This window comes from Sapajus apella, unplaced genomic scaffold, assembly GCF_009761245.1.
Source record: "Sapajus apella isolate SASKATOON/1434 unplaced genomic scaffold, GSC_monkey_1.0 scaffold162, whole genome shotgun sequence".
Classification (NCBI taxonomy): Eukaryota; Metazoa; Chordata; class Mammalia; order Primates; family Cebidae; genus Sapajus; species Sapajus apella.
In genome coordinates this window covers 1,521,078-1,539,653 of record NW_022437102.1, presented here as the reverse complement: position 1 = coordinate 1,539,653, position 18,576 = coordinate 1,521,078, and the positions used below count along the sequence as shown (strand labels likewise).

The 18,576-nt window shown below is 40.8% G+C and overlaps 1 long non-coding RNA gene across 1 annotated transcript; it reads left to right on the top strand.

The window, feature by feature from the left end:
* Positions 1 to 402: 402 nt before the first annotated feature.
* On the top strand, positions 403 to 2,804 carry LOC116542124. Its single transcript, XR_004265075.1, has 3 exons — positions 403 to 502; positions 972 to 1,100; positions 2,571 to 2,804. It is a non-coding gene; the product is annotated as an uncharacterized LOC116542124 (long non-coding RNA).
* The last annotated feature ends 15,772 nt before the right edge of the window (positions 2,805 to 18,576 follow it).

The following is an 18,576-nucleotide window of genomic DNA, read 5'->3' as shown; positions in this document are numbered from 1 at the left end:
GTAACCGTTACTGTAATGTAGCACATTAGGCACCTGGGGTGCTTCCTGCTATACACTCTGTACTTAGTAGGTAGTCATCCTAATTGTGAGTCACTGATTCATTCAACAAACATCCACTGAGTATCTATTATGTGCCAGCTTTGTATCAAGCACTGGAGGAAGAAAAATTACTAGACATAGTGCCCCATTCCAGCACCACAAGGGAGACAGACATATGTAACTGAAAGTGATTATAGCTCAAGTTGGTGGAGAGCTCTGCCTGGCGACCCCCGGGCATAGAGGAAACAGTGGTTCATCTGCAAAAGGAGGAGTTTGCCAATGAGCACAATTAATGACACATAAGTAATTGCCACCACAAGCAATGACATGAGCAAAGGCACAGAGACCTGAGTGGGCAGGCTCATCTCTGTGCACAGTGGGGCAGGCAGGATGGGGGATTGGGGGATGGATCAGGAAAAAAGTTGGACTTTTTCTTTGGGAGCAGGGGAACTAGGAGAATCATGTAAGTACATCAAATCTATGGCAAATATTTTTCTCACAGTGGGGTGGAAGTTTTGGGCTTGTGTAGAAATATTTACCTCCACATAGTAATAATAATAATTACTATTATTATTATTAGCAATTATACTACTGCTGCTGAGCCTCCTGAGCATTGTACATGTCTTATATCATTTATCACCACAAAAATCCCCTGAGGTGTCTACTGTTATTACTGAGAGGCAGTAGAATTTAATTATTATGAATGCATGCTCTGAAGCTAGGTTATTTGTATTAAGGTTCTGGCTCCACATTTAGGCAAGTAGCTGAACTTCCCCATGACCCAGTTTTCTTATCTTTATAATGAGGTAATAAAAGTGCCAAGCTGATGGGGTTGTTGAAAGGACTTAATAAAATTCTACCTGTGAACTGTTTAATATCTGTCCAATACATTGTGTTTAACAAAGGTTGCCTCTTATTGACCCATTTCACAGAGAAGAAAACAAGCTTGGGGAGAGGAGGTCACATTTCAAAAATCACATGGCCAGTAAGTTGAAGGTTTTGGATTCAAACCCAGGAAGTCTCAACACAGAGCCCTATCTCTTCACCATCTAACAAGCCAGGTTTGGTTGCTAAAGTTGGGATTTTCTCCGGCAAACTTTTGACATGCTTAACTCTGTTTCAAAGACTTTCTTTTTTAAAATTAAAAAAAAAAAAGTTGGCTGGGGGTGGTGGCTCACACCTGTATCCCAGCACTTTAGGAGGCCGAGGTGGGTGGATCACCTGAGGTCAGGAATTCAAGACCAGCCTGGATAACATGGTGAAACCCCATTTCTACTAAAAATACAAAAAATTAGCCAGGCATGGAGGTGTGTGCCTGTAGCACCTGTAACCCCAGCAGCCCAGGAGGCTGAGGCAGAAGAATTGTTTGAACCTGGCAGAGAGAGGTTGCAGTGAGCTGAGATCATACCATTGCACTCCAGCTTGGGCAACAAGAGTGAAACTTTGTCTCAAAAAAAAGGTTAGCAGACAGGATCTGGCTATGTTGTCCAGGCAGGAGTGGAGTGACTATTCATAGGAATGATCATGGCACACTGCAACCTGGTACTCCTGGACTCAAATGATCTTCCTGTCTTAGTCTCATGACTCGCTGAGACTACAGGCGTGCACCACCATGCCTGATTCAAGGACTTTCTTAAGTCATCCCCTGCCAAAATGTCCATCCAGAAGGGGATGAGGAAATGTTAATCTATTTGGTTATTGCTACCTGAAGGAAAGATTAATTAGTTAATTAATGGATTTTATCAAACATTTATTCACTTACTGATATATAGGTTAAATATTTGTTGCCTCCAAATCTCATGTTGAAATGTGATCTCCAATGTTGGAGGTGGGGCCTAGTGGGAGTGGGAGGTGTTTGATTCATGTAGGCAGATCTCTCATGAATGGCTTGGTGCCTTCCCTGCAATAATGAGTTCACTGGAGATCTGGTTGATTAAAGGAGGCTGGCACCTCCTCCTCTCCTTCTTGGTCCCACTCTTGTCATGTGACACCACCTGCTCCACCTGCACCTTCTGCCATAATTGTAAGCTTCCTGAGGCACTCACCAGAAGCATGCTTCTTGCACATTCTGGAGAACCATGAGCCAAATTAAACCTCTGTTCTCTGCAAATTACCCAGCTAATCCTTTATGGTAATGCAAAGTGAACTAACACACTTACTCATCCCCTAAGTGTTCAGCATCAAATTTTGTCATTTCATATACTGTAAATTATTTCAGATACTGTCCACCACCAAAAGTGTCTGACTGTTCTCATTTTCTAAGTGGAGATATTGATGCTCAGAGGAGTTAAATAACATGTCCAAAGCCAGACAATTGCTGTTGACTTTCCAATGTCTACCCTGCACTATCTGTAGGGTGGAGCCTGATTAATGTGAGCTAGTCACAGAAATCACATCTCCATTTCCAGTGGGAGAATTCTGACCTAAGCCAATTAATGCAGAGCATCTTGCCAGCTGTAGGGATTAGTTCAGAAATGAGCAAACATTTGAATAAAAAAGGTGCATGAGGAAATTTTCTGGGGCTTCTGCAGATATTGTCCTCATTCTCTAGAGGAAGCATCAGCAGGAGACAGTTGATCCTTTGACATTGCTGTGTGTGGATTTGAGGTCTGGGGATGTTGCAGCCCCCTCGCAACCACCTTGTTGTGACACTAGTGCAGGGGTGGGAATGGCCCGGAGAATCACAGAGACCACTGGATAAAGCCAATCCTGAAGCTTCCGGCTCTGTGGGCCAACAGATGTCCTTATTGTCCCAACAGTCTGAGTAAGAATTTCTGCACAGCTCGCAAAATGCGGAACTTGGTTCCAAGTGCAAGCCTAAACTGGGGCTACTCCCCAATTCCTACCGTGCCCGGCTGCACACATGGTTCTTCTATTCGAGTTGTTTATCATTTGGCAGGAGGTTTTTGGCATTCTGCTATAGTGGCAGATTTGGTCATCATGAGTCACAATGCCAAGCTGATGGTGGTTTGAGTCATTGTTTTTCTGTTGTCTATTTCTTTCATAATAAATCTGTATTTCTTAGATAATGAAAACAGCAAGGGAAAAATTTCATGTGAGGCAGAAGTAAACAAAAAAGCTCTGCTTTTAGGAGGTTTATGTAAAGATCAAGCTGTATGATGTGTGTTTAGCATGCTTTAAAGAATCCTAAACTGGGTGAGGCCCAAGACAGATAAAAGACACTGAGCCTTTTATCACACCGCTAGGCACAGGTGACTTTTGAGACCTCTTAGTTAATTAGGAGAAGCTTGCTGTAGTTATTCACAAAGCTCCCTAATTTTCCCAAGTGAATGGGTGAGGGCTGGGTTGAGAAGAGATGGGAGAGATGGTAAGAATCCTCTGAAGCCCATTTCTGGAACCTTGGTTTCTCAGGATCCCTGCTTCCTTGGTGGGTTTTCTTTCTGCTCTCCTGCAAGTGTCCCTTCTGAGCCTCTGACTCCCTCGGACTGGCCCCAGCTAACCCTTTGTTGCTAAGGATGTATCACCTTGCTGGGCTTTACCAAGTGCATTAATAAAACAGCTTCTATGATTGTAGCCTCACAAAGATAGGCAAGGAAAAAGCCCTAATATGGAAAGCAGAAACCACTCTCCAGCTGGAGCCCAACTCCTGGCCCTCCCGCCCCCAAAGGCATAGGCTAAGGTTCCTTTACACTCACTGGTTGGATTAATTTCAGTCTCATTGACAATTCCCTCCTCCAGCCTCACTTACCTGTTGTTGTTTCTAACCTCAAAAAATGTCATGGCAACAAAGATCAGAGGAAAGATCACAGTGTCTGGAGTCAGAGACATATGCATTTGCATCCCAGCTCTGCCTCTTGCTAGAACTCTGATTTTCATCAGGTTGCCTGAGGTCAGTTCCGTCATCTGTAGGTTACGATGAATTAAATGATGTAAAAGAAACCTTACACATGCATGAAATTACTGAGGAATTTATGTACTTTTGGAGGAATTATGAGTCAGGGAAGCAAGAGGGATGCCTTTGTTTTCTCCCAGGGGTGAGAATGGAAGGCAAGGAAAAGTGTTATAGCTGAGGGAACAGACAGTGTAAGGCCTAGGGACAAATAAAGTTTGTAGCTGGAATGGAGAATATGGGAAATAAATTAAGGCTGGAGAGCTGAGGGTAATCTACATGGTTCAAAGCCATATAAGGACTTAACACATTATCCTAAGAGAAGGGAGGACTTAACACATTATCCGTTGTTTTAAGCAAGGGAATAGCTTGACAAATGTTTTTAAAACTTTACTGTGCCTGTGTAGAGCATAGATTGCAGGGGGTCAAGGCTGGAAATGGCAGCCCAGTTAGAAGGCTGATGAACTGGTCCAGAGGATGGGTAGTGGCCTGAACCAGAGAGACAAAAGTGGGATCAAGAAAAGTAGATGGCTGTGCCACTTGCTGTGGCTTCAAGGAAGTTACTTAACCTCAATTAAATCACTTAACCTTCACTGAGTTAAGTCTCAGGATTTTTTCCCATTGTTTATGGAGGACAGTAATAGTATCTGCATCCTAGAATTTTCAGGGGGTTAAATGAGAGAATGCATATAGAGCACATAGCACAGCATCTGCCACATCATAACCACTGACAAGGTGCAAGTGACCATTGCTAGAAGTGGAAGTCATGTTGGCAAATATCACAGGGTGCATTCAGGGCATGCTGCTTAAATGAATGAAATAAGTGAATAGACAGTGTGTGCAAGAAAATGCCCTTTTCAAGACTGAAATCTTGTTTAAAAGGTATAAATAGTACTGGTGAGAAAGGACATAGAGAGTTGGGGGAGGGGAGTTGTCTAAAGAGGTCAATATGCTCTCTTGGTGAGCTCTTCTGAGAGTTAGGGCACAAAGGGAATGTGTCCAAATGGTGAACAGGTGGGGCAGGCAGGCTGGAAGAGGGTCAGGAAACAAAAGGCTGTAAGCAGCACAGATGTGTGAAAAAGCTATTTTTAGTTTGGTACAAGAAGCCTACAGAAGAAGTACAACCCCTAACCCTAGTCCTCTTTGCCTCTGTCATCTCTACCAGAGAAATCAATCATCATGTCAGAAGGGCAGGTGTTAAAATTGGTCAGAGGAAATAAAAATCCAAAAGAGATGAAGATATAGTGAGAGAATGTCATGCTCTATTAAATGCATTCAAGTCTTATTGCTCAGACAAATGACATGTGAGGGTTCAACTCAAAATATGAATGTTTTGTTGTTTTTGCGGGTTTTAAAGGAATGTATACTCATTTTTAAGACTAAAACTATCAATAGAAACTATTTTGAGCACCAACTATATGGCAGGAAGTAGGCCTAGAGCTTTGTATATATTTATGTCATTTAGTTATCACCCAAACTTATTATATACATATAATTACTTACCCATTCTACAAATAATGAGCCCAAGACCAAGAGAGCATAAGTGACTTTCCCAGAGTCATGCAGCTAGTTCTATGACTTGCTCATTTGGACAAGTTATTTAATCTCCCTAAGCCTCAGTTGGTTCAACTCTTACAGAGGATAATGACCTAACTGGCTTGGCTGACTCGAGTTTCCAGTCCTCTCTCCCAGTAGACTGAAGTGTGCTCGGACATTAGAACCACACTGTCATTCAAAACTTTCTTTTATATATATACATTTTATTGCATTTTAGGTTTTGGAGTACATGTGAAGAACATGCAGGATTGTTGCATAGGTACATATATGGCAATGTGGTTTGCTGCCTTCCTCCCCATCACCTGTATCTGGCATTTCTCCCCATGTTATCCCTCCCCAACTCCCCACCTCCACTGTCCCTCCCTTAGTTCCCCCCCACAGACCCCAGTGTGTGATGCTCCCCTACCTTTTTTTTTTTTTTTTTTTTTTTTTTACAACTTAATAACTTTATGTCTTCAGGCAAGTCACATAGCCATGTGCCTCAGCTCCTTTTCTGCAAACTAGGGAACTTAATGGTGACAATGGGCTGTTGCAAGGATTAAATTAGCTAATACAGGCCAAATGCTGAGAATAGTACCTGCTCTGTCATAGCTAATAGCTGATATTAATATAAGTGGTAGCAGTAGTATTTCTATCGTGTGTTGTTAGGACAACATAACTTATCCCAGCAAGGTTCATTAGAAGAAAAAAATGGACTTTCAAGGGCAGGCAGATCTCTTCTGAGAATTCAAGGAGCTCACAGCTGTGAAACACTCAGAATAGTGCCTGGAAAATAGTCGGGCTTATGTCCATGTTTAGTCATTATTATCTATAAATTCCACAACACAAGCTCTTAACTTCTATTTGCTACTTCTTCACACTACATAATCATACGTAAAAAAAAATCTCATCATCCAGAGACAGATATTGTTAATAGTTTCATGCATGTCTTTCTTTACTTTTGAAGAGACTACATAAATGTGTTTATATGCCATGTTTATGTTTAACTGAGTTAAACACAGTGGGTGTGAACTCTGGCATTGGCAGATAGTAGATCTGTGGCCTTAGGGAGGTAACTTCACTTGCCTGAATCATAGCTTCTTTATCTGCAAAATGAGGATAATAATCATATTTTCTTATCTGCAAAATGAGGATAATAATTTCATAGTGGTAATGAGGACAAAATATAGCATTTTCAGGCACTTAGAACATAACCTTGTCACATAGGCTTGAAAAAGAATTAGTAATTTAAAAGAGATGTTCAACACAATGGCCAGAGTCATCCTTATAAATCAGATTGTGTTACTTTTCTGCTTAAACTCTGAAATTTTCTTACTGTGTTTGGAATTAAATTAATATGCCTTACCTTGGTCTATGTGAAGGGTTTTGCTGGCCTGAAAAATGTTATTTCATTTTCTACTTAGTTCAGAACTGAGGGAGATATAGATGAATATTTGGTGTGTGTGATTTAAATCTGTGGCATAGTAGGTATTTTGAACTAAATTGTACCCTCCCCAGCCAAATTAATATGCTGAAGCTCTGATCCTCCAACATGACCACATTTGGAGGTAGGGCCTTTAAAGAGCCCACAAATATTCCAGTTGCAGTCCCAGCATATGGAGACATGAGAAGTGGGGGATATGAATTATCCTACTAAGAATCTACAAGGCCACGAAGGAGGAACCCTAATTCAGTATGACTGGTGTCCTTCTAAAGAAGAGAAAAGGCTGGGTCCGGTGGCTCACACTTGTAATCTCAACACTTTGGGAGGCTCAGGTAGGCACACAAGGTCAGGAGATGGAGACCATCCAGGCCAACATGGTGAAAACCCATCTTTAATAAAAATACAAAAAAATTAGCTGGGCATGGTGGCCCATACCTGTAGTCCCAACTACTCAAGGCTGAGACAGGAGAATCGCTTGAACCCAGGAGGCAGAGGTTGCAGTGAGCTGAGATTGTGCCACTGCACTCCAGCTTGACGATGAAGCGAGACTCCATCTCAAAAAAAAAAAAAAAAATAGGAAGGAGAGCTACCAGGAAAATGCCTAGTAGCCTCTCAAAGTCTCATGTCTACTGAAGTTCATGTATCTTCTTGCTGTTTCCAAAGGAGCAGTGATTCTCTCTTTCTCTCTCCCTCTATCAATCATCTATCTACCTAGTTATCTTCCTACTTACCTATCTAATTTAGGTCTTCCAAAACTTGTGTGAATTCCTCATACTGGCAGACTCTAGTTTTCAGAGATTCTGGGATATGTGGCTCACAGTCACAGGTTTCTGGCCACTATGATACATGGAAGATCATAGAAGGGAGGATGACATTGAGTTGCTAACACAGTCTGGTGCAGATTCTCAGAGTAAAGGATGCTGGACAAACACCACATATGCTACCTTGAGTCATAGATATTGCGAATACTTCTCTCACATTATTAACTTTTTTTTTTTAACATGTAAGTGTTCTAAGGAAGCTCAATCTGTTTGAGCAGTTTAGGGGGTCTTGGAGACATTGAGGAGATTAGGGAGGATCAGGATAAAGAAAAATATTTTTATTTCCAAATAGGGAAAGAAAATGGAAGTCATAAACTATAGGTTGGTGAACTTGGTGGAAACTCTGGGAGAGTTTTTAGATGGCAACATCAAGAAGATGGTACATGAAGACTTGGAAAATAAAACTGCTCACAAAAAGACATCGGACATTTACAAAGAACAAATTGTACCCCAAATCGCCTTATTTGTTTATATATGAATAACTGGGGGGATTACTGAACACATGGAGCATGTAGATTTTCATGAAGCATTTACGAAAATCTCATTAGGTCTCTGTGAACAAATGGCAAAATACAGGTGGCACTACTGCTAAGTGGAATCATAAGTGAAGGACTGTATCCTGAGAATGTGACTAATGGACACATGATAGCCTGGAAAAATGGTCTCATTAAGGAGTCCTGTTTGCTTTTGTCCGGTTCAACATTTTCATCATTATTTCCTTTGAGAGTAGTGATGGCTCTCTAATCAAATCTGAGGATGTACCACGGCAGAGAGAAAGGATAAATAAATTGTATAATAAAATTAGGATTCACTAAACTATCAATAGGCAGGCATGAAGGGCAAAAGGAACAAGTTGAATTGTACTAGAAATAAATCTAGAACGTTGCTTCTAGACCTCAAACATGTAATGAGGGGAAGTGAAAAAATAAAAAAATTTTTAAAAAAAGGGGGGGCCGAGGTGGTGCGCGGTGCTGACAGCTGAGTCGGCTCACAGCCTCCCAGCCCCCTTAAAAATATAAATAAATAATAAAAAAATAATAATGAGGGGAAGTGAGGGGAGTGGCTTAAGAGCAGACTCTGAAAAAAGACGAAGGTCTTGTTTTTATTGTAAACCACCTTAGACTCTTGGATCGTATGGAACTGCCAAAACACTAACGTGACACTTTGGGTTGCATTTATAGTATTGCTTTGAATAGAATAATAACAGGCACATATACATGCTCAACAGATACTATGTAAAATAGTGTATGAATTAAGGTGTCTTCTGGAATATTATGTTTGATACAGGGCAGGTTCTTGGCTTCACTAAGGAAAGGATTTGAGAGAGAGCCAGTGATGGAAGAAAGCAGCTTTACTGAGCAGCAGCAGTGTTATAGCTCTTGGTGACTGCTCCTTGAAGAGCAGGGCGAGCCCATAGGCAGTGCAACAAGAGTAGCTGCATATGGGTGGTTTGCCGTCATATTTATACCCACTTCAATGACATGCTAATTAAAGGGCAGGTTATTCAGAAATAGCTAGAAAAGGAGTGGTGACTTCAGGATGTTGCCATGGCGCTGATGGGAGTGTCTTACACTGCTGATCAATGAGAACATCTGGAGGTGCTTCTGGTGCCTCTCCCCAGTTTCTGCCAGTCTCCAATCTGGTCTGGAGATGAGTTCTGTCTGCTTTCTACCTCATTCCCCACTTAGAGATCAGAATTTCTCCTTAATCTTAAGAGGGTTGCAGAAAGGCGGAGGTCCACCTTTTGTAAATGCTTCCTGCTGATTTATGGGCATAGGCCCTGCCTAGCATTGGAGAAGTAAAAATTTGTGGATATAAGAGGCCCAAAGGCAGGATGTTTTTATTCTTTGGGTCAGAAGACAGGATAGCTTGGAAGCCTTGTGCCAGCGTTGTCCTCACATGGGACTGTTGTAACCTGGAAGACACAAACTTTACTAAGATTGTTGCTTCTTGCTGTCTCTTTTGCTGCTTGCTATCTCTTGCCATCTCTGTCTCACCAGCCATTATCTCTCACCATTGCCTCATCAATCACTGACTACCATCTTCTCTTTAGTCCTGGCTGACTCACCACTGATGTAGGTCAGGTTCTTGGCTTTGCTCAGGAAAGAACTCAAGAGCAAGGCTGGGTGTGGTGGCTCACACCTGTAATCCCAGCCCTTTGAGAGACCGAGGCACAAGGATCACTTGAGCCCAGGAGTTCAAGACCAGCCTGGGCCATATAGCAAGACCCTGTCCCTACTTAAAAAAAGAATTCAAGAGCAAGCTGGTGATGAAAGAAAGCAGCTTTATTAAAGCGGCAGTGGGGTCACATCACTGTAACTGCTCCTGTGGAACAAAGCTAGCACCTAGGCAGTGCACTGAGTAACAACATATGGGCAGTTCGAGGTCATATTTATATCTGCTTCTAATGACATGCTAATTAAGAGGTGAGTTATTCAGAAACAGCTGGAAAATGAATGATAACTCTCTGGGTATTGCCATGCAAAGGGTAGTAACTTCAGGCATCTCCAGACATCAGTAAAGTCTGGGAGTGCCGATGGGAGTGTCTTACGGGGATGGGCAGTGAGGGCAACCGGAGGTGCTTTCAGCAGCTCTTCCTGGTTTCTGCCAGTCTTCTGTTTGGTCCGGAGATGAGTCCTGCCTGCCTCCTACCTCATGTGGAGTTACTCACTCAGGCATTCATTCAACAAACATTTTTTGAGAAATATACTCAGAATTTGGTTAGGTGCTGGGTACACATAAAAGAAAAAAATAGACAAAATCTCTACCATGAAGGAATGGAAATACTTATTGAGCATCCTATATGTATCATGCACTGTACTGAGGCTGTGAAGATGAGTGCAGTTCCTGCCTTCAAATTCTTGTTAAAGAAACAGATATATACAAATAGTCACAACCCAGAAATTTTACATGCCGTTACTAGAAAGAGGAAGGGTTCCAAGAGATGGGTACAATGAGCTCGTTATAGAGGGCATCTGGGAAAGACCTGCAAAGTATACTAGTATCACCTTGTCTGTAGGTTTATGAATGGGACATATGCAGGTTGCTTTCTGTGCATGTGATGAAGAGGTATTTGATCATAATCAGGACTCACCTTTACAAGTTTGTTCAGAGTAAGGCAACTAGAATTGTAAGCCTGAAATCTGTATCACAGAAGAATACAAAATTTTGATTCTTTTTTTTTTTTGAGAAGGAGTATCGCTCTGTCACCAGTGCAATGGTGTGATTTTTGGCTCACTGCAACTTCCACTCCTGAGTTCAAGTGATTCTCGTGCCTTAGCCTCTCGAGTAGCTGGGATTACAGGCATGTGCCACCACACCCAGCTAATTTTTGTTTTAGTAGAGACAGGGTTTCACCAGGCTAGCCATGAAGGGCTTGATCTCCTGACCTCGTGATCTGCCCACCTCAGCCTCCTAAAGTGCTGGTATTACAGGTGTGAGTCACTGCACCCAGCCTATTTCTTTTTTTTAATACATTTTATTTTATTTTATTTAGTCACCCAGGCTGGAGTGCAGTGACACAGTCTTGACTTGCTGCAACTTCTGCTTCCTGGGTTCAAGCAATTCTCATGCTTCAGCCTCCCAAGTAGCTGGGACCACAGGTACCTGTCATCATGCCCTGTTAATTTTTGTATTTTTCGTAGAGATGTGGTTTCACCATGTTGGTCAGGCTGGTCTCCAACTCCTGACTTCAGTGATTTCTGGACTCACCCTCCCAAAGTGCTGGGATTATAGGGGTGAACCATGGCAGCTGGTGGGAATTTGGATTATTTCTATAAACTCGAGATGAGAAATCCTAGAGGTGGGGTTTTCTTGATGGGCACACAATATATGAAGAGCTATTATATAAAATGAAGAATGGTCATGTACTATGTGGCTGCAAAGGATGGCTTTAGGACACAACTGGAAATTTCAGGGAACACACTTAGGGCTAAATATGACCTAAATGTTAGGCCTAAATGTTAGATGAGGAAAATCTTTCTAACAGAGCAGTTTCATCAGTGGAAGGATATATTTGTGAAGTAGGACTTTCCCTGTGGTTGAAGGCATTCAAACCAAAGTTGGAGAGGCCCCTTCTGACATGTGATGAAGAGTCAGTTACTGATTTGTGTTTTGGACTAAATGGCCACTGAGATCATATTTAGCTCTGAAATTCTTATATTTTATAAACTTTTATATGTTGGATTTAAAAATTTTTATCATGCATTGCTATTTTGCTTTGTGTATATAAATCAATGCTTGCTTAATTCAATTGTGAACTTCCGCAGAGCCTGAGAAAAAGACTGGGTGGTGTATTGAAGAGATCATGGATTTGAAATCTGTTCTAATACCAAAAAACTGTGTTTCTTATGGGCAGGCTCTTCACTTTCTCTGCAACTCCACTTTCACATCTATAAAATGTATGTAGTAAAACTTATTCTGTTGCATTGCTATGGGGCAAGATACCATGTGTGGGTAAAGCACCTTGAACAGAGTGACACACAAAATGGATGCACATTTAATGGAAGTTATATTTGCTTCAGTTCATTCTCATATGCTGCTACCCCACAGGCACCTGATGCTGTGGAATGCACAGATCAGTTCTGTCCCCAAAGATATTGGAAGATGAAGGCCAAATGCTGGTTGCAATACTGTGGCCCAAGCCAGAGAATCCATGATGGCTGATTCTTCCCCCAAAGGCAGGGGGATTTTGTTCTGTATTCTGTTCTTTCAGAGCTCTCTCTCCTCCTTCTTTACACTATTCCTTCCTGGGGTTTTCAGTGTTCTTCACCTTAAGTCCTGAAGCTGCTCGTGTCTGGGTCAGTGGTTTCTGAGCACCATCTAGAGATAACAGATTTGTTCCAATTGAGAGAATTGATTTTTCTCATTATGAGTTGCTGGATCAAATGGGATGTGTAGGAGCAAGTGAGGTGTGGAGGGAGGAGCAAGAGAGGAGGACCTAGCTTCCTTGGGCTCAGCCGCACTTGCACTGGTCCAGTGCAGCTGCCTTTTCCTGTATATCCAATTTTCAGGTGTCTCTGAGACAATGAGCAACCCAGGATTAAGAAAAAGATTCCCTTCTCTTCCTAACACAGATGGTCAGGTGAGAGTGTGTCTCAATGGGAATATAACTGACTCTCTAGTGAACTCTGAACAAGCCAATGACTCAAGTCCAGAGTTAAACTCACTAAAGATGATGCATAAATTACCTCTTCTGACAATCCAGGTGGCATGTCTTGCTCAATCCTCAGAAAAGAAGAGAGGTGAGTAATGTCCCCCAAAGATATACATACCCTAATCACTGGAAGCTGTGAATGTTACCCTATATGGCAAAAGGGACTTTGCAGATGTGATTAAGGATCTTGAGAAGGGGAGGTTATCTTGAATTAACTGGTTGGGCCCTGAATGTAATTGCAAGCATCCCTAGAAGAGGGGGTAGAGGGGCATATGACTATGGAGAGGAAAGGAAATAAGATGATGGAAGCAGGGACTGGAATGATATGCCTTGAAGATAGGGGAGAGGTTCGCACACCCAAAAATCCCAGGCAGTCACCAGAAGGTAAACAAAGTAAGAAAATGGATTCTCTCCTTAGAGATTCTACAAGGAACATGCCCTACCAACACCTGACTTTCAGCACAGTGAAACTGATTTTGGACTTCTGACACGCAGAACTGTAAGAGAATAAACATGTGTTATTTTTAGCCATTTACTTTGTGCTAATTTTCTATAGCAGCCATAGGGAATAAATATAGGGGTTAATGTCTCCACACTTTTAGTTTATATCATTTGCCCCTTTGGAAGTTGACCTGAATTGCAGATATTACATCCTTTTTGTTGATATTAGGACTAAGGAAACCCAGCTTGTGTGAGTTTTTTGCACTTGAGTCCACTGGCAATTGTCTACATGGGATATCAAAGCTTGGGGAACAGCCAGAAAATCTCATCTGCTGATGTTACTCCAATGTCCATGCCTATATTATTATGGGATACATAATATCTAGAATTACTCTCGCATTAAAAGCAAGATTTTCCATAGAAAGAATTTAATTTGTGTCTGTGTTGCTAAATCAGGAAATAGTGCACATGAGGTGAAGCAGAGGAGATAACCTAGCTGTGATTTTTTAGTAGAAGAAATGCATCAGCATTGTGAGGCAATCTTATATGTGTTAAAAATAAAAACAGAAATAGAGGATGTACAGAAATAATAAATTTAAGTTTTTACCAAATCAGCTTTAGATTTAAAATATATGTGTGTATTTGCACAAAAATAAAACATTTAAAAAAATAAAAAAGGAACATTAATAGCATTAGCTCATAGACTTGTTATGAAATTAAATGGAATACTATACATGAAGCAATTAGCAAATAAGTACACGCTAGAATTACTTCATAATTGATGGTATTTAAAGCATATGTTGTGCTTTAACTTTTACATAAGTAAGAAAATAACATTTTTGAAAAAGCAAGGGTTTCACAAAGGTGTGGCCTTTTGAATATTTTAATTCTGTAACCACACCACTGTTTAAACTCATGCCACTTAAAATGCTCCTCATGTTTGGTTACTTATACAACAAAATGACAAAATTGTTCCTGAGTGTAAAAGAGTATATTGTTTCCTTCATGGAAAGTCTTTGTTTGAAGTTGACTCACTGCAACCTCCTCCTCCTGGGTTCAAGTGATTCTCCTGCCTCAATCACTGGAGTCCTGGGATTACAGGTGCCTATTACTCCACCCAGCTAATTTTTTTCATTTTTAGTAGAGATGGGGTTTCACCATGTTGGCCACGCTGGTCTCGAACTCCTGACCTCAGGTGATCCACGGCTGAGCCTCGGCCCCCCAAAGTGCTGGGATTACAGCGTGAGCCACCGTGCCTGTCCAAGACTCAGTTTTTCAGGGAAAAATAACTATGACCTTTGTAAGCTTGCTAGCAGGCTTAAGTGTAATAATGTGTGTGAATGACTTTGCACCATAACTAACATGTAGTAACAGCTTAATTAATGTGTGACCTTGGCCCACCACAGCCTCCACCTCCCGGGTTCAAGCAATTGTCTTGCCTCAGCCTCCTGAGTAGCTGGGATTACAGGCATGCACCACCACGCCTGGGTAATTTTTGTATTTTTAGTAGAGATCGGCATCCACCATGCCCGGCCTACTATTGGTATATTTGCTGTGGTTGAGTATCTGTTTAGATATTTACCCAGTTTTAAAATCACATATGTATTTTGTAATTATCTTCTCACTTCTGTCTTGTCTTTTTGTTCTCTGAAGACAGTTTTTCACAGTAGAATACTTAGTTTTATAAAGTCTGTTATCAATATTTTCATGAATTAGCACTTGATGTTGTGTGTTAAAACTAAACACCAAACTCAGTGTCGTATATATTTTCTTTTAGATTTTTTATAGTTTTGCATTTCAAATTATAGTCTATGGACTATTTTGAGTAGGTTTTTGGTTTTATTTTGTGTATATATTTATTTCATTTTAAATGGCTTCCAAAGTCTTCCATAACCATTTTTGGGAAGGATATGGCTACAGTGGGCTTCATTTTCGTTTGAATTTCCAAAATTATTACATTGAATAAACTGAATATTGAATTTTATAGTTATTTCAGGACAGCCAGGCGGGGGTGCACGTCTGACGAGAAACTGAGCAAGAGTGTCTGTGCTGAGCTCTGGCGCCACCAGAGGGCGCGCGAACCCACCCCTGACCAACTTCCCTCTGAGGTAGCAGAAGCAGTGAGGACCTTCGACTTCCTCAGGGCAGCACGAGGGTCGTGTCAACTAAGTGTCGTTCATTGTGAGTAAAAGGCTTCCTTTCCACAGCCCTGAGTGCAGAGAAGAGAGTCTTTAGAGTACTCAGCAAAGGAAGAAATTCATCTAGAAAAATGAAATCCCCAAATCCCATCCTTATGACTACACCCTGATATCCTTATCAACATCCCAGACACAGTGGCTGCTAAGATATATTCTCACGGTGGCCTCTAATATAATAATCACACCATACCTTAACATTACTATGATATCCATACCGTGCCCTAACACCAATATAATATCTACACCATACACTAATGCTAATATATTATCCACACCGTTGCTTCTAATACTAATGTAATACTATCCACACGGTGACCTAATGCTAATGTAATATCTGCACTGTTCTCCAACACCAATATAATATGTACACCATGCAAAACACTAACATTCACACCTTGCCGTAACACTAATGTATCCACACAGTAGCCTCTAATACTAATAAATATAATAATATCTAAGTGGAATCTGTTGACATTGAGGCTTTTATAAGGGTTCACAGCTTTGGATGAAGCGTAGCCTCTAAAGTGGATTTTGGTGATGTCTCTGCTTTTCTGACATAGTACTGATATGGTTGTTTTAAAAAGTAATTTACTTTTTAATAATGTCATACTTCTAGGAAACTTCCAGTAGCAGTGCAAAATATAACCTGTTTCTTTTCTTAGAGTCCCCAGCATTGCTGTACCAGATTTGCAGTGTCCCACAAAATACTCTGGTATATTTTAACCGAAGCATGGACACTCTTCTAGGTTACCACCACATAACCCCTAGATCAGGAAACCAGCATGGTTCCTACCTGATAATTCAGTTCACAAACTCATTTCACTTTTACCTCCTGCCCCTCCTGGGAGTATAATGTGTTTTTTCATTCTGATCCAGTTTTCCTGACACTGTTTCCAGGACTTTCCTGCATATTTATGATCTTGACACATTTAAAGAGCATACAAGTTTTTGTTGGAACACCTGTTTTCAGGTCTTTGAGGTATATACCTAGGAGTGGAATCACTGAGTCATACACTAAATCTATTTATAACTGTTTGAAGAAACACCAAATTATTTGACACATATGCTGCACCATTTCATATTGTCATGAGCAGTGTTTAATAGTTCAGGTTTCTGCACATCTTTGTCAACACTTGTTTTTTTTTTAGCACAACTATTCTAGTGTGAGTTAACGGGTATCTCTTTATGGTTTTAATTATGACTAATGATGTTAAACATCTTTCAAGTGCTTACTGTTGAAGTCTGTATTAAAGTTCTTCATTAGTTTTTAGATTGGATCGTCTTTGTTGTTGAGTTGCAAAAGTTATTTATACATTCTGGATAACAAACACTTATGAAGTATCTACTGTGCAGACTTTTTCTTCCATTCTGTGGGTTATTGGAACAAAATAAGAGTTTATGTGTGGTCTCTACCCCAGTGTCCTGAGGCAGAGCACTAAGCCTTTGTAATGTATGTAATATCACTGTGATATTAGGAGAAATATCTTTCTAGGATATTATGAATAATATTACAGGATGTAAACTAAGTTTGATATGAGGAGTAATGTCTCTCTAGGATGTTACAGGTAATATCAATGGATGTACACACATGGTGTACTCCCACTGTGATATTAGGAGTGTCATCTCTTCCTAGGATATTGCCACTAACGTCACAGAGTGTACATACATGGTGTACAACCATTTTGATATTACAAGTAATATATCTCCCTAAGATATTATGAATATCACAGGGTGTACCCAAATACTGTACACATACTTTGATATTATAAGTAATGTCACATGCTGAATATTACAAATAATATCACAAAGTGTTCAAACATACTCTACACCAGCTATGACATTAGGAGTAATATCTCTTTAAAATATACACCCATATCAACCTCCTGCCATATGGCGAGTAATATCACCCGGGTTCTCCCTGAACATTACGAACCATTTCACAGAGGAGTGGCCATACCTATGACTCATAGTATCTCTCCGTAAGATATTACGAATAATATCACAAGGTATACACAAATACTTTACACATACTTTGATATTATAAGTAATAACATATGCTGAATATTACAAACAACATCAAAAAGTGTTCAAACATACTCTCCAACAACTAACATATTAGGAGTAATATCTCTTTAAAATATACAACCATATTAACTCGACGTTGATATTAGGAGACATATCTCTTTAAAATATACACCCACACCAGAGAGCAAGCCGACACCAGAGGGCGAGTAGCAGCACCCCGGCTCCCCCGCCTGCCGGTGGCTATGAACCCTCTGGCTAGGGGGCTGTGGTCTCTCCATACAGTCAAACATTATTCAGCCTTAAAAAGGAAGGAAATTCTGACACATGCTAGCCCATGGATGAACCTTGAGGATATTACGCAAAGTGAAATTAGTTACAAAAAGAGAGATATCGTATGATTCCACTTATGTGGAATCATATGTGAAGGACCTAGAGTAATCAGATTCACAGAGACAGAAAGTAGAGTGGTGGCAGCCAGGAGCTGGGAGAGAGCAGTAATGGCTTATTTAATGGGGATAGAGTTTCAGTTTGGCAGGATTTAGTGAGTTCCAGAGTTTGGCTGCACAAAAATATGAATGTACTTACACTGAAGTGTGTACTTTAAAATGGTTATGGTAAATTTTTTGTGTTTTACCACATTTAAAATTTTTTACATTGGAAATGTATATTTATTGAGCCACTCCGTGCTGGGCATGATGATACGATTATGAACACTGTAGTTATAAAAAACACTGTTAGGGAGGTAAAATTCTAAGTGTAAAAACTAGCATAGACAGACAATAATAGACACAGACCCACAGGACTCAGATAGTAGGCTTATTAGAGATTATAGATTTCAGCAGGGAACTAGAAATTATTAAAATTACGAATCACTGGCCGGGCGCGGTGGCTCAAGCCTGTAATCCCAGCACTTTGGGAGGCCGAGGCGGGTGGATCACGAGGTCAAGAGCTCGAGACCATCCTGGTCAACATGGTGAAGCCCCGTCTCTACTAAAAATACAAAAAATTAGCTGGGCATGGTGGTGCGTGCCTGTAATCCCAGCTACTGAGGAGGTTGAGGCAGGAGA